Below are 14,973 nucleotides of genomic sequence, written 5' to 3' on the forward strand. Positions count from 1 at the left end.
CACCCTTATATGCATGACATAGCAGTCTGTGGCTTGGCATGATCAGATCTTAACTAAACATAGGTGACTACTTTACAAATCATTTCAATCTGGCATCAGTAAACTCCCTCTGGTGTGAAAGAAGAAATATCAAAGATCATTTTTACTGCACACAGGGTATTTGTCACCACTAAAAATCAAGGCAAACAGAAAAATAAGAAAAATATGTCTTTGCCACATAGGTGCCCAGTGGGTCTCCCCTACTTTTTTCGAAAGAAGATATTTGTAAATAGAGCAACCATTGGAGCTAGAAATGGTCAGCCTCCAGTTTCCAGTGAGATGTCAAATAAGCTACTTTAGTCTATGCTTCAAGCTAAATACCACTCATTATGATCTCTGGGCACTGGGCTATTGAAGAGACCAAAGGCCTCATCTCTCATGAAAGAGGAAAATAGATTAGGCATGACTATATAGGACAAACGATGAAAAAAAAATGAAGATAGGAGGAAATAAAGATAGGAGAAACTATGAAAGATCACACTCCACTTCCTTTTTCATTCTAACGAATATTCATGATTTTTATGACTTAAGATTGCTCTGTCTTCTTAGAACTTTGGAATTTCTCCTCCATTAACTATGGTCACCTCCTATATTGACCTGTACTTAGTAGTAATAAAAAGTTGTAGAAAGCATGAGTTTTCTGTTATCTATTCTGTTGGTTATTCTCTTTCTGCTTTTCCTTCTGTCTGTTTTCTACCAGTCTGTCCTCTACTCTTCGCTTCTGGAAACTGATTCTTGCAAGCTGCACTCCACAGGTTCCCTTCGAGGCTGGTTTATAGTTGGGTTTAGCCAGTAGGAGGTATGGGCAATATATTGGAGGGAAAGGGGAGATAAGGGTATTTCTTCCCTCCTGGCTCTCTGCTTTGGTGCTGTGATGTCAGTGCTCCTGTCACAAAAGTGCTGTGATGGACATTGACCTCTGTGGATTGTATCACTCTCATGCCCTTTGGCTTCCACTTGGGTTAAGCCAATGGGAGATACCAGGAGGAGACCAAGGAGAGGGTGTATCCTGTTGCCTCACTTTGGTGCTGTAATTCTAGTTCCTTTTCTCTGTTGATTATAGATCCAGTCAAATAGCTGCTCCTTCATGGCTTCAGTTCTCATTAAGCTCCAATGTTGCCACAGGCCTACCCATGGAATGATTTCCCAGTGTTGCTTGTTGGATTCCTTAACTTTATCTATTTCTCTGTAAATGATCCTTTCTTTAAAATCGCTTCACTTAAAAACATCTGAGAGGAATTCTGTTTTCTCCTGGGATCCTGACTGACACATCTGAAAATGGAAAGCATGACCAAAGTCCAAATTCTATACCCCATTTCTCAAGAGATTTGAGAGAAGAGACCCTCAAATGGAAGAATGAGGGGCAGCATCTGGAAAAAGTGGGATGGTAATTCTTGGAACAGGGAGATGAGCTTGAAGTAAGAATGTGATAAGCCTGAGCTAATAAACTGACTAGGACCAACAACTGTCCCTCAGGATATTACACTGCAGTTCTGGCCATACTTGTCAGCTTCTTTTGGTTCCTGGAATCCAAAGACTTACTGGGTTCTTGGAACGTCATTTCTGAATCCTGTAACAAAACTCACTCTCTTCCATCCTCCCTGTGGTTAGCGCATTCTCAACCTCGGATCTGGGCTTTGATGTTATCATCTCAGTGAGGCGCTTCTGACCATGCTCTCTCAGGTTAATGTCTTCTCATTATCCTATATATCAGTTCATTGTTTGAGTCCTTTATAGGATTTTTAATAATGTTTAATTATTTTACGTATTTATTTGTTTATTCTTTTCTGTCGATTGTCTCCACTAGACAATTGTATGTATGTCCCCACTAGAATGTATGTTCCATGAGGATAGGGATTATGACTTGTTCAAAATTATATCCCCAGAGCCTAAAATAGAGCCTGGAACATGAAAAATCATGTTTGTTGATTAAGTGAAATAATGAAAGAATTGGAGAAAGAGAGGTGGTATGCATGCTGTATTGTTCCCTTTACCCTAACTAATTGCAGGCTACTTACGCCACTGCAAATATCACTATACCCCTCCCCCCAAAAAAACTCATTCTGTGAATACAGAAAATAATAGGTGGAAATACTCGAGCTAAGGACCTGACTATAAGAATGTTTGGGGTGTAGCATAAGAAATACAGGCTTTGGGACTAATCACCATATATTAAATCCTGAATCCCTTAGTCAGTATCTCTTTGGCCTTGGCCAAGTTGTTTATTAATTCTGAACCTCAGTTTCTTCATCCATAAATGGAGATCATAATTTTCACTCTTGTGACTGATGGGCAAGTACTTGGCAATAATGCACTCTGTAGATGCTACCGCAATGACAATACACTTACTCTTAAATAAAATTTTTGTTGTCAACATTTTCATTGGTCAACAATCTTGTTTATCTCCTTCACTGTTGTATTTATGGTGCCTATAATATTACCGGACACTTTTAGGTGCTCAATAGATATTTGCTGAATGAATATTTGTGCTTTAAAGATAATAATTAAATTATTTACATGTACTCAAACATTCATGTATTTTGACATTTTGGTAAGCACTTTATATGTATCATACCATTTTACATCTGCATGAAGTAGATACTATTCCTTTTTCTCCATTTTACACCTAAAAGAGCCAAATGTTAGAAAAAGGAATTACTAAATAAATAATCTAAATGCCTTTTCCTCCCATCCCATCAACTCCTTATTAGAAAGACGGGTATCAGCAGCTTGACACACTCTTTCCAGAAAGTTTCCAAACCATAACTTCAGTGTTTTTAAGTTAGGAAAATAACTTCAAGGATTTTCCCAGGTTCTAAATCTAATCTCTTATATTGCAGTTCCAAGGCCATTTAGTGCATTTATACACTTTCATTCCAAACCTGCATGTTATAATACATAAAAACTTTGAACAATAATGCAATGACTAAAAGATTACATCTGCAGGGTAAATAAATTATTAATTTTATTTATAATATATTAAAAATATATTAAAGTAAGATATCCATGATACCTAAATTTGGAGGCTCAGCTAAATCTCTGATATACAACTAGCATAATTAAAAAGTATGGGACTTATCCAGTCTATCGTCGATGGGCATTTGGGTTGGCTCCAGGTCTTTGCTATTGTAAACGATGAGTTTGGGTCCTTTGTAGGGACATGGATGAACCTGGAAACCATCATTCTCAGCAAACTGACAGAAGAGCAGAAGATCAAACACCGCATGTTCTCACTCATAGGCGGGTGTTGAACAATGAGAACACATGGACACAGGGAGGGGAGCACTACACACTGGGGTCAGTTGGGGGGAAATAGGGGAGGGAAGGTGGGAGGTGGGGAGTTGGGGAGAGATAGCAAGGGGAGAGATGCCAGATGTAGGTGATGGGGAGGAAGGCAGCAAATCACACTGCCATGTGTGTACCTATGCAACAATTTTGCATGTTCTTCACATGTACCCCAAAACCTAAAACGCAATAAAATAAATAAATGGGAGAAAAAAAAAAAGTATGGGACTTAGATAGAACTGGATTTATAGTCTGGCTCCACCACACACTAAACAAGTAATCTTGTCCAAGTTAGTTAGACTCTCTGAGCCCCAGCTTCTGATCTGTAAAATAGAGTTAATAATGCCAATGTCGCTCAGTGTCTATAGGTATTAAATGGATAATCTACATAAAAGCAATTTGCAAAATCAAGCACATGGTGAAGTGTTCTACATAAATGTTAATTTTTCTTCCCTTTTATTATTTTACAATTGCCAAAAATTAGTGTCTTGGCAATCAGGTAAATATGCTATATTCAATATTTTTAACCCAATTTTTCACTTTGTCTTCAAGGTCAAGGTAAAGCATTTTAATTTGGCAGTTTTGGAAATGGTTCAACTGCTACTGTTGTTATTGTGTCTTTTTCTCAATAAACTGCAAAACTTAGGCTTCATAATTTCACATCAATTTTTGTAAACAGGGAATTTACTAAAATATAAACATGGAATAATTAGAATATGTGATTTTTATCTTTTGGCATATTATGGGTGGATAAAACTCCTTAGATCTGCTAAAATCATCACAGAATTTTGGGGTTTTTTTTGTTTTTGCTTTTTTTCCCAAGGCCAGAGATAGGAGATTGCATTATCTAAAACCAACACATAATGCTTCAGATCAGGGCAAACTTTGATACTTTATGTTCAGGAAATTTTGTCAGAAGGTGTTTCCTTTGTTGATCCATCAAGTAAGCACAGTGGTCTGTGCAAGCCACTGTGTAGAGCCCAGCCCATGCCCTCTTGGAATTTCTAACCTGGACAGGAGAGAAAGCATGTATTTTACTAGCCATGATACAAGGTAAACTTTGGTAAGTACCACAGGGATGATGAGGTAGAGTATTATGGAATTTCAAAAGAAGGAGAAAGGTTTCCCACTGATGGAAGACTTTGAAGGGCTTTTTAAGTTTAGTGAATGGTAAAGGAAGAACTTGAAAGATATTGCCATCAGGTCAGGCACTAAGAATGCATTGGTGATCCAGATCCTGAATCATGAGGAAAGACAGCTTGGGTGACTGCAGTACTTCCAATCTCAGGAGCCCCAGAAACTCCAAGGATGCTGTTAATTATAGGCCGCTAGGGGAGAGTATTTCTGTTCACTTGATACATCCTCAGTTACGGTGAGTCAGATTGCGTTGTAGTCATTTATTTTTCTGGCTTCACTAGGAGCTGATGAACTGGAGGGCAGAGACCTGTCTTTCCTTTTCTAGCACGTAGCCAGGCTCCAGCAAATTATAGACACTCAACATGTGACTGTTTTGTGAAATGGAAGAACTGTCAAAACAGAGAAAGCAGGCAGGAAGAATGGGTTTCAGTGTTGCCAGTATAGTTTAAACCCTCAGAGAGAGAAGTTTTGGGGTCTGTCAAGAATTTAGACTCTGAATTTAGATTGCCTGAGTTCAAACCCTGACTCCGCACTTGGGGCTACCTGCAGGCATGAGGCTAGGTCTGAGCTGCTTCCAGAATAGGCCAGGGTTGGCTACGCTACAGTGGTACACTGAGCCCAGGGACGGCGGACCCAGGCATTACTCAGCCTTGCTCAGTGAATAAGTCTGGGTTTTTCTTTATTAGCCTCTGGCTTGAAGTTGGTGGTGGCGACATGAGACTTGAACACAGGCATGTAGATGTGACGATGCTTAACTAAGGAGAAAAAGAAAACCCAATAACATTGGAGTAAAAACTTGACTCAAAAGTTAAAGCTTAGAGAATAGTTTCATTTTACTCTCAAATGTTTTGGATGCATAGTCTTCAAAAAGGGGTAAGTTACAGATAAATCTAGAAAAAATAATGTAGAAGAATAATTTTGAGAAAATCTTGGCTCCTCTCTGTCTCCTCAAAGCCAAGACATGGATGAATGAAACCCACTAGTCACCAGACTGGTTGCTGTAAGGATCTAGAGTCATGAAAAATCTCTGACTCTGGGGAAAATGCTATCTTCACATAGCTCCTCCTTTGTTTTAAGTTAATTTTTAGGCACTATTAGTTGGCCTGATGCACAATGCTTTCCAAAATACAAGAAGGGAGTTCATAGAAGAGACCAATATAGACATCTGTATATTCAAGGGCATTTAATTTGAATTGGTCAAGTTAAGTGTCTCTCAAATTATGGTTCTTGGACTGCGCATGTCAGAATCATCCAGCAAGTGGGTTAAAATGCAGATTTATCAGCTCTATTCGAGACTTAATCAATCAGAAACTCTGAGAAAAGAGTTCCAGTAATTTGCATCTTAAACATACTTGTCCCCTTTTCAAGTGATTCTGTTGTATACTAAAATGTATGAATCACTGCTACATTCTGCAGCCTTTATGAACTAAAGAGTTCCTCTCATTACATTTGAAGATTAAGCTACTAAGCCTATGTGTTCTAAGGCCTCTTTCCCCTATCAGCCCAGAGCAAGGAGCTGAGGAAGTGGAAGCAAGGCTGAAGGAAACAAAGTAGGTATGGAAGGTCTTTGCACAAAGAGGGGCTGGAGTTCTAAATACAAGGAAGCCGAATACAAGAATTGGAACAAACCAGAAATCATTATGTTGGCAGACAGACAAAGCAGACAAAAAGAGGAGGATTCTGTTGCCAAATAGCTAATCAATGTATGTGGTTAAAACTTCATATTAAAAAACTGGAACATTGGGCGTGGTGGCACGCATCTGCAGTTCCTGCTACTCTGGAGGCTAAGCCAGGGGAATCTGTGGAGCCCAAGAGTTGGAGACAGCCTTGGCAACATAGCAAGACCCTGTCCAAAAAAAAAAAATTAGTAAACAAAGTCCACACTAGGCAAATCAGGGAAGTGGAAGACCAGATCTGGAATGGCTACAACATAGAGAATCCAACTATACAAAGTTAAGTGTGTCCTCAGCCAACAGCCTTTAATTTCTTTTTCTAAATAACAGGAGCTATAGACTAAATTGGGCTAGACTGAGACTTGAAGACAATTAGGATAGGAGTGAAGTAGAAAATCAAAATATGTAGTACTACCCAACCATTATTTCCCTCCCAAGAAACAGCATACAGTTTAAGTTCCTCAGCACTGTAGGGATTGTTTAAATAAAAACAACAGTTAATATTCACTGAATCCCTCTATGTACCAGGTACAGTTTTAAGCATCTTGCATGTGTTCACTCATTTAATCGTCACAATAATTCTTTGAAATAGGTACTATTGATATTGCTGTCCTATAGATGAGAAAACTGAGGTAAAGAGAGGTTAAGCAACTTGCTCAAAGCCAGGTAGCCCCAAGTGCAGAGTCAAGATTTGAACTGAGGCAGTCTAAATTCAGGGTCTGAATTCTTAACCACTATTTTATACCATCTGCTGCAGTGTAAGTACGTCTATGGATTTTGTACAGAAATCAACTCTTAGTTGTTAGATTTTATACAGAAATCAACTCTCAGTTGCAATGAACTATTAAGGCTCAATCATTATTGATGCTGTTATTTAATACAATTAGGAGAGGAATTTAGATGTTCTCTGTACAGTATTGCATACTGTTTATGTTAAAAATGTACCCAATCCAATGTCTTATGTATAAAGGCTAACATTTGAAATCATAGATATCCGATCTGTGATATGATGTGGTTTGCACAGAAAATAATGCCAACTTTTCATGGTAGGAAGGCAACCAAAGAAACTCCAGGAATCCGAGTGTGTGTGTGTGTGTGTGTGTGTGTGTGTGTGTGTGTGTGTGTAATTGATTTTTTTGGTACTGCATGCATTCTTTTTTTTCTTTATTCAGTGTTGGCTCAGATTTTGTGGACTTGTTCAAACCTTTATTTTGAAATGTACTAGTGCACAGAAGAAGCTCTTCCTTTTTATCTCACATCTCTAGAGTTTGTCTTCTCGCTTGAGGCTCTATGGCACACCATAGCTTGGGAAAAGGGAGAAACTTAAAGAAAGAAAACCCAGATTGAATAAGAAAGCCTTACGGTTATAAAACAAAATAGAGCTACTTTCAAAGCAGTAAGAAATAAATGAAAGAGAATAACATTTCCTAATTGTTTTGTCATGTTTTAATGACACTCACAGTTTTATTTACATTTCTGGATTGCTTTTTCTTTTTAAAATCCAGTATTGAAGGATGTCCCTGGTAATGACTAACCTTTCAAACTGCACTGACAATTGTTGGTGACTGCTTTATAGTTACCCCTAATTAAACACTGTTATCTCTTTCCATCATGCACACTTGAAATCCTTTTTAAGCTAGCAGCAACTGAAACCATACACAACACACACATAGCACCCCATATCAGAAGTGTGAACGACAGAAACAGAGACCTAAACAAGGTTGCAGAGAACAAATGTGAACTTTCCCTCCAGAATCTACAGAATAAAGTCCAAGCCAGAAGGTTTTTAAGTTTATATGAACACATTTGATTTTACGGTCTCCTCTGAGAAACCTCAGATTATTGGTTTAGGAGATTTCACTATGTGTCCAATGTAGTCCAATGCATGACAAGTATAATATAAATTAGCGTATGTAAAAAATATAACTAAATAATGATAGCAAAAAGATGTACAAAACACATGTGTTCTAGTATAATTCTATCACTGGGAAATTCTGCTTTTTCATATTCTGTTTTTCTGCTTTCTAATAAGTTGTTCAAATTTTCAAATAACTTAATAAAATATATTCCTGGGTTATTTGGTGAACTAAAGGAAGTATAAAAACATGGTAAGAAAGAACTAAAATTTAATTCGTTAGTTCAAAGGTGTTCTTAGACACCTCTTCTTATAATCTTCTGGGAAGCAAAGCAAAACAAAACACAACAAAACAAAACAAAAACACAAAAAGCAATCCTCTAAAAATTATGAAAATTATCCCTGGGCTGGATGCAGTGGCTCATGCCTGAATGGAAACACTTTGGGGAGGGGGTAGGGGAGGGTAGCTTGAGGCCAGGAGTTTGAGACCATCCTGGGCAACACAGGGACAGCTTGTCGCTACAAAAAATTAGCCAGGCATCGAGGTATGCACCTATGATCCCAGCTACTCAGAAGGCTGAAGTGGGAGGATTGCTTGAGCCTGGGAGGTCAGGGCTGCATTGAGCCTTTATGGCAACACTGCACTCCAGCCTGGGTGACAGAGCAAGACACTGTTAAAAAAAAAAAAATCCCCAAAGTGGTATCAGGCAAATAAAGTGAATGCTTTTAGTTTTTAAAATTTAGTTTCTCCAACATTTTTGGCTTTTCTATTTTTCAGTTGTACTCTTTATTCTTAAAAATGCCTGCCATTGTCATGAATATCAAATCACCAGGGAGAGAAGATGTGAATTAAAGGGAGGAATAGCTGGTATTCTTTTCCATACTTTTCAGAATAAGCTCAAAACTGAGGGAACAAAAGGAGAAAGGTCAAAAGCAAAAGGTATTTCATAAACTGTAACAAGGAAAATATTTACACCAATCAAATTATAGCTACACTTCAGAACAATTTCAAATTTCCTAATCGTCCTCTAGATCATTTCCAGTGGGGTTTTTTCCCCAGACCAAGTAATTGAGCAGAATTCTGATTGTACCAAGCACTTCTATGTACACATTATAAGTCTAAATCAAGTGCATGATCCTCCAGATATGTGTGCATATTGGGAGGTACGTGAGTGATTGGAAAAGGTGGGGCAGAAAATTATAATGATTCCTGTCACAATGAACAATCTAAGGAGTGGTAATTGCCTTAAAGACATAATCAGTATTGTTCATGATATGCTTTGTCCAAGTGTTTACTTTGGCTTTTACCTGTAAAACAATGATCCAGCAATAAAACACCTCATGTTGCCTATGCTCAGAAGATGCCAGGATAAGATTTCGGTCACTTTCTAGGTTTCATTTTTAAACTTCCTACAATCTTGCCTTGAGAGAAAATTAATTTACTGGGGCAGTGGTTGAGGACAAAAGATTCAGAAAATAGACACATTAATTAAAAGACATCTGTATAACCCTAAGATTTCTTTTTGCTTTTCTTCATTTTTCTTTCAATTTTGTCTCTTCTTTTCTTCCTTTATTTTCTTTTCCATTCTTTTCTTTTTTTCTCTTTTTAATTTTTCTATTCTGCTTGATCTTATAGATAGCCAAGACTTATGAACTGGAAAGATGACTTTTACCAATGATTGTTCACCCATTCAGACATGACAAATAGTTCACAGAGAGCTATGTACATAACAAGGTGAAAAAAGAGGGGAACCTGAGAAGGTAAACCATGCTGGTAAGAAAAGTGAACTGGTATTCCACAGTTCACTTAAGATGTAGTTTTAATTGATAGTGGTACCATAATTTGGAAACTCCAAACACTCATCTGATGTTTAAGTGGTTGGTTTCTTTAGGAATAAAGAACATCCAATGGAAATGATTTAATGTGCCTGAGTAAGGTCTACTTTTGAAAATAATTAACAAAAACAATCTAAAATCTGACGTGAGGGTCCCAAAGAAAGATTAGCCATGCATGAATTGAGATAAGTAAGAACTACCTGGTTCTCTTGCAAGTACTCTTCAAATTAGGATTTTTGCCTAGTTTATGAAAATAATTACCTTTTTAGAAAAGGCTCAGTTACTTCCATTTTTGGCAATTGAAAGTTTGTAGATCATAAAATATGCATTCCTGTTCTACTAAGCAAAACAAATCAAGTAGGTGAGACATAATTTTCTCTCTTGCTACTCTTTTCCAAAATCAAATTTCTTAATTTTGCAAAGCTTTAAAAATGCACATTTTAAAAATAAAAAACAATTGTACAAGAAAAATGTGAATTATAAGACCATTGAAGCAAATTTATAAAGGTTCATTTTACTTACTGTTAGAAGCAGCTTTGCTTCAAGAAACTGGAATATTCTGCAGTTAAGTGGTCAGTAATCTGCCTAGTGTGAGAAAGTTGAATCAGCAATTCCTCCAGGAACAAATGGCTTACTCTTATTATATGAATGTTCTTTTTTGAAATATTTCATCAACATCATACATACACCATTCCTTTTGTCATTTAGTGGTACCATTGTGTGTTATAAGCACCCTTGTCTCTATACTTTGTTGGCTCAGTAAATACATTGTTTTCTCTGATTCTGTTGGATTATTACATAGCACATTTGTAGGGTTTATTTCATCCATACGTCAGTACTAAATGTGATTATTCCTTGTTTCCAGGGAAATTTAGTATTGGAGCAGCACAACAGGCAAAGCTAGACCTAGTGGCAAAATTAACTAGATAAATATTTATGAACGTTTACTCAAAGGGTTCCAGTACCAATTTAATCAATGCAGGAAGAAAGTTTTAATCTTCTCTGTATGATCAGTGTCTTTCACAATTTGATTTTTGAGAATATTTGTTGGATAAATGAATAATATAAAAATTCAGTCATTATATATTTTTTTCATTCAGATATCAGACTGGCATGCTACTGAGGTTAACACCAATGTAGGATGCTTGCATTCAGATTCACAGATATTATTTCTCAGGAACCACAAAGTCTTTCATGGCCTGACGCAGGGGAGTGTGGTGGAGTAGAGTCTGGCATTACTAAGTGTCTCGTGTGTGCCAGTACTGGCTCGGTATTTTACCTTTGCTTGTGATTAGTTGGACAAAAGTACTACAAGACTAGTATGATTATTCCCACTTTACAGATGGTTCAGAACTGTTTGGTCCCAAAGTCCTTGCTAAGGAGAATTTGTTTAAGAATAAAATTTAAACAAACGTTATAACAAGTTAACATTATTTGGCAGTGGCTGAAAGGTTGTCATGCACCAGAAAAGAAAGAATTATGTGAGTCTTAATTTCCTCTCCAGACTCCATTTAACAAAATACACACAGACACACACACACACACACACACACTCACATACACACACATGCACGATATTAAAACAAGTCTTGGAATTCAGCCTTTGCAGGCCCCAACTCATACCTCCAATTATATTTGTGAGCCCTTTTTATTACAGAAAATGCATTTAAGAAGAATTATGTAAGATTTATTTAGGATGAAACCCATGAGAACTTTTTTCTTTTCCACTTTTGTTTTTAAGCTCATGCCAAACTGAAAGAAAAAGTAAATCAGGCAAAGAAATCTCTTTATTTTTTACTACAGTAGCAGTCAAATAATTTATGTATAATAAGCTGAATTTGTATGACTTGTTTGTGATTTTTAAAAATCACAAACAATATTAAAATTCCAAACAGATTGGAATAAATACTTATTTATAAGAGTTATGACAAAATGAGGACTAAAATCTTTCTATACAAAAGGATTATATAAATTTAGAAGAAAATCAGTAAGACTATCATGCATAAGAAAATATGAGAACTGACAGTTAACAAAAAAGAAATATAAATGGCTTAATAAACACTTAAAAATCTTTGACATCACTGAAAATTAAAAACAAAAGTGAAGATGATAATGAAATTATATTTTCTCCAATTAAGCAGCAAGGTTAATTTTTTATTTTATTTTTTATAATGCACAATACAGGTAGAAGTGTAAATTAGCCAACAAGTTTTGCAAAGCAGTTTATAAATATGTATCAAAGAAGGTTTAAATATGTTTCTAGGGCTCTACTCGAGGAAATACTCTGAAATGCAAGCAAATGTTTAAATATAAAGGTATTCTTTGAAAATTATTTTATAAAGTAAAAAACTAGAAAATTTAAATGTCCTTAGATAAGAAGCACATATGAAAACCATTTAATGATGCTGGAAAATAAATTCTTGTGACCCAATAATGACAGTTATAAAACAGGCTGTATAAAACTACATGAGAGTATGATCTCAACCACAGAAAATGATACTTAGTGAAAGATGTCAATAGCAGTGATAACAATGGTTATCTATGCTTATTTGAATTATTATTTTTACTTGTTTTACTTTATTTTCCTGTATTTTCCAAGTTCGCTTTCAACATTAGAAAAAAATTATAGAAGAAAAGAGAAAAACCAGAACACAAGCAAAACTCTCAACATATAGGCTGATTAGAATCAGAAAGAGAAGAGGAGTTTAATCCTGGACATCTCGAGTTGACATGAGTTTCCTTTGTGGTCCAGCTTCTGCATAGCAAATCTAGGGTTAAAAATCCAACCCAAACCAGGAATTGATTTTAGTTGACAACAAGATCTATATGACACAACACAGAATGACAAAGTAACCATCCAAGTAAATACATTATTAGGACGCATCAATCCAATTTTTTGTCCAGAACAAAGGAGGTGATGGCTCAGCCTACTGTAGAGTCACCAGACCCTGTATGGATGGTGTGGTTAGTGCTGTGCACCTGAAACAGAATGGTGAATAACTACAGTCTGTCCAGAAGAGGGTAGCCATAATGGCAAAACGTCTTGAAACCCTATGACATTGCTGCTTAAAACTCCTCCCTGGTTTTTTATTATTTTTTGCAAAATGTCCATACATCCGTAAAACTCAGCTTCTTCTTGGACGGCCCTCCCTGGCTCAAAAGTCTAGTCACACAGCTCTTGTTTCGATTCCTTCAATAGATCAAGTTCCTACCTATTTCAAAACTTAGAATCCCCCTGGCTCATACTTTGAACTATTTTTTGAATGAAGAAGTGAATTATGTAAGGCCTGTCTGTATGTTTTTGTGATCACCCTCCCCTTCTGTATCTTTATTTCACCATAATGTTTAGAAAATGGGATTCTAAATGTGAAAAAGAGAAGACAGGTGGGAGAGGAAGGGATAGGATTCCTTCTGTTTAACTCCATCAACTAGAATTAAGATTAATTACATTTCTAAAAGTATCAGGAAGAATGTTCTAAAAGCTACATTTAAAAACTAGTATTGGTGTAATGAACTCCCCTATATGAAGTGTATGCAAGTCACATATTTGAACATAAGCATAGGCTGGAGTTATTGTAAAGGGGATTTTTCTTTTGGGTAGCTGAGTTTCATTACTCTTAAAATTACTTCAAAGTATATGATTCTGTGACTTAGCAATCTTTTTGGGTATAGAGGCACTACATAAGGAAGAGAAGATTTAAGACAACAGGAGGCATAGGGCTAAACAAAGAAAAGCTTGGGGGAGAAAAGGAAATGTAACACTGTCTCAAAACATTTGATCTCATCATTTCCAACCTTCTCTGAGGCTAGGGTTGGCAGGCCTCCCAGAGAAACCAAAACAAAGCAACCTAACAGGGCACCGCAAAACAAAAGGGGACCTAAGCTGGGCGATGAGAAGATGAAAGCCCTGCGTCCAAATTCACTGAAGAGAGAGAGAGGAGACATGAAAGGCAGGCTTTCTCTTCAGGGTCCTTTTCAATTCACTTAAAGGCACACCTTTGAAATGAATGTCCTCAGCAGAAAGAGGGCAGTTCCCTGAATCCAGAAGGCTAGGCGTTAATGACCATGGCTAAAGGAATGTGTTGAAATGTCAGTGCAACTGCTTTCTCTATCTTCACTATCCTTAACCCAAAGTTGTGTCATCAGTCTGGAATGAGCAATGCCTGTTCAACAAACCCAGCTTTTTTCATTCTCTTTGTATTTGCTTATTCACAGTTCAGAAATTGTCCAATGACCTTCTTACTCTCTAATCAAGGGAATTCATATTGTTGTGGAAAGAAAAACAACTTCCATTTGGTTTGAGAGAAAGATCCACATGATGCTTCTGTTTGAGATGTGAAAGATGAAAACTGAGCTATCCTGTATAGCTTAACCTTATTAAGGGGTGATTTGTTTCCCAACTGCAGTGTGGAAATTCCTTGTGAAGTAGAATACAAATGTTTTATTTTTGACTGCTGTTAAAAGATATTTATGTTTTTTGGCTGCTATTATGTTTATTGGGTACTCACTATGTTTCAGGCAATGAGCTGAGTGATTTGTATGCATTATGTCCTAAATTCTAACAATAGCCTGGAATTAAATCCAATTATGGCCCCTTTTCCAGAAAAGGCCTAGAGTGGGTAGATTGCTTACTTCAAGTCTACAAGCTTCTAAGAGGCAGAGACAGTTATATATTTGATAGTTTCATATATTTGCCCATCTCCTGTCCACTGCAGTTCAGCATAAAACATTGTAATCTACTGCTATGGACAGATAAATACCCTTCATACATTTTTTCATTATGAGAGAAGTGGGTACAATAAAAACAAGTGATGTTCAGAGATGGTTCACATCAGGAAAGCTTGTACTCTTTTTTTGCTGTAAGAATTGGGAAAGGCCGAGGTGGGAGAATTGCTTGGGTCCAGGAGTTTGAGACCAAGCTTAGGCAACATAGGGAGACTGCAACTCTACAGAAAAATACAAAAATTAGCCTGATATTGTGGCATGTGCCTGTAGTTACAGCTACTTGGAAGGTTGAAGTAGCAGGACTCCTGGATCCCGGGAAGCCAAGGCTTTAGTGACCAGTAATTATTTGACTGTATTCCAGCCTGGGCAACAAAGCAAGAAAGACCCTGTCTCACAAAAAAAAAAAAAAAAAAAAAAAAAAAA

This window comes from Sapajus apella, unplaced genomic scaffold (genome assembly GCF_009761245.1).
Source record: "Sapajus apella isolate SASKATOON/1434 unplaced genomic scaffold, GSC_monkey_1.0 scaffold42, whole genome shotgun sequence".
NCBI classification, from domain to species: domain Eukaryota; kingdom Metazoa; phylum Chordata; class Mammalia; order Primates; family Cebidae; genus Sapajus; species Sapajus apella.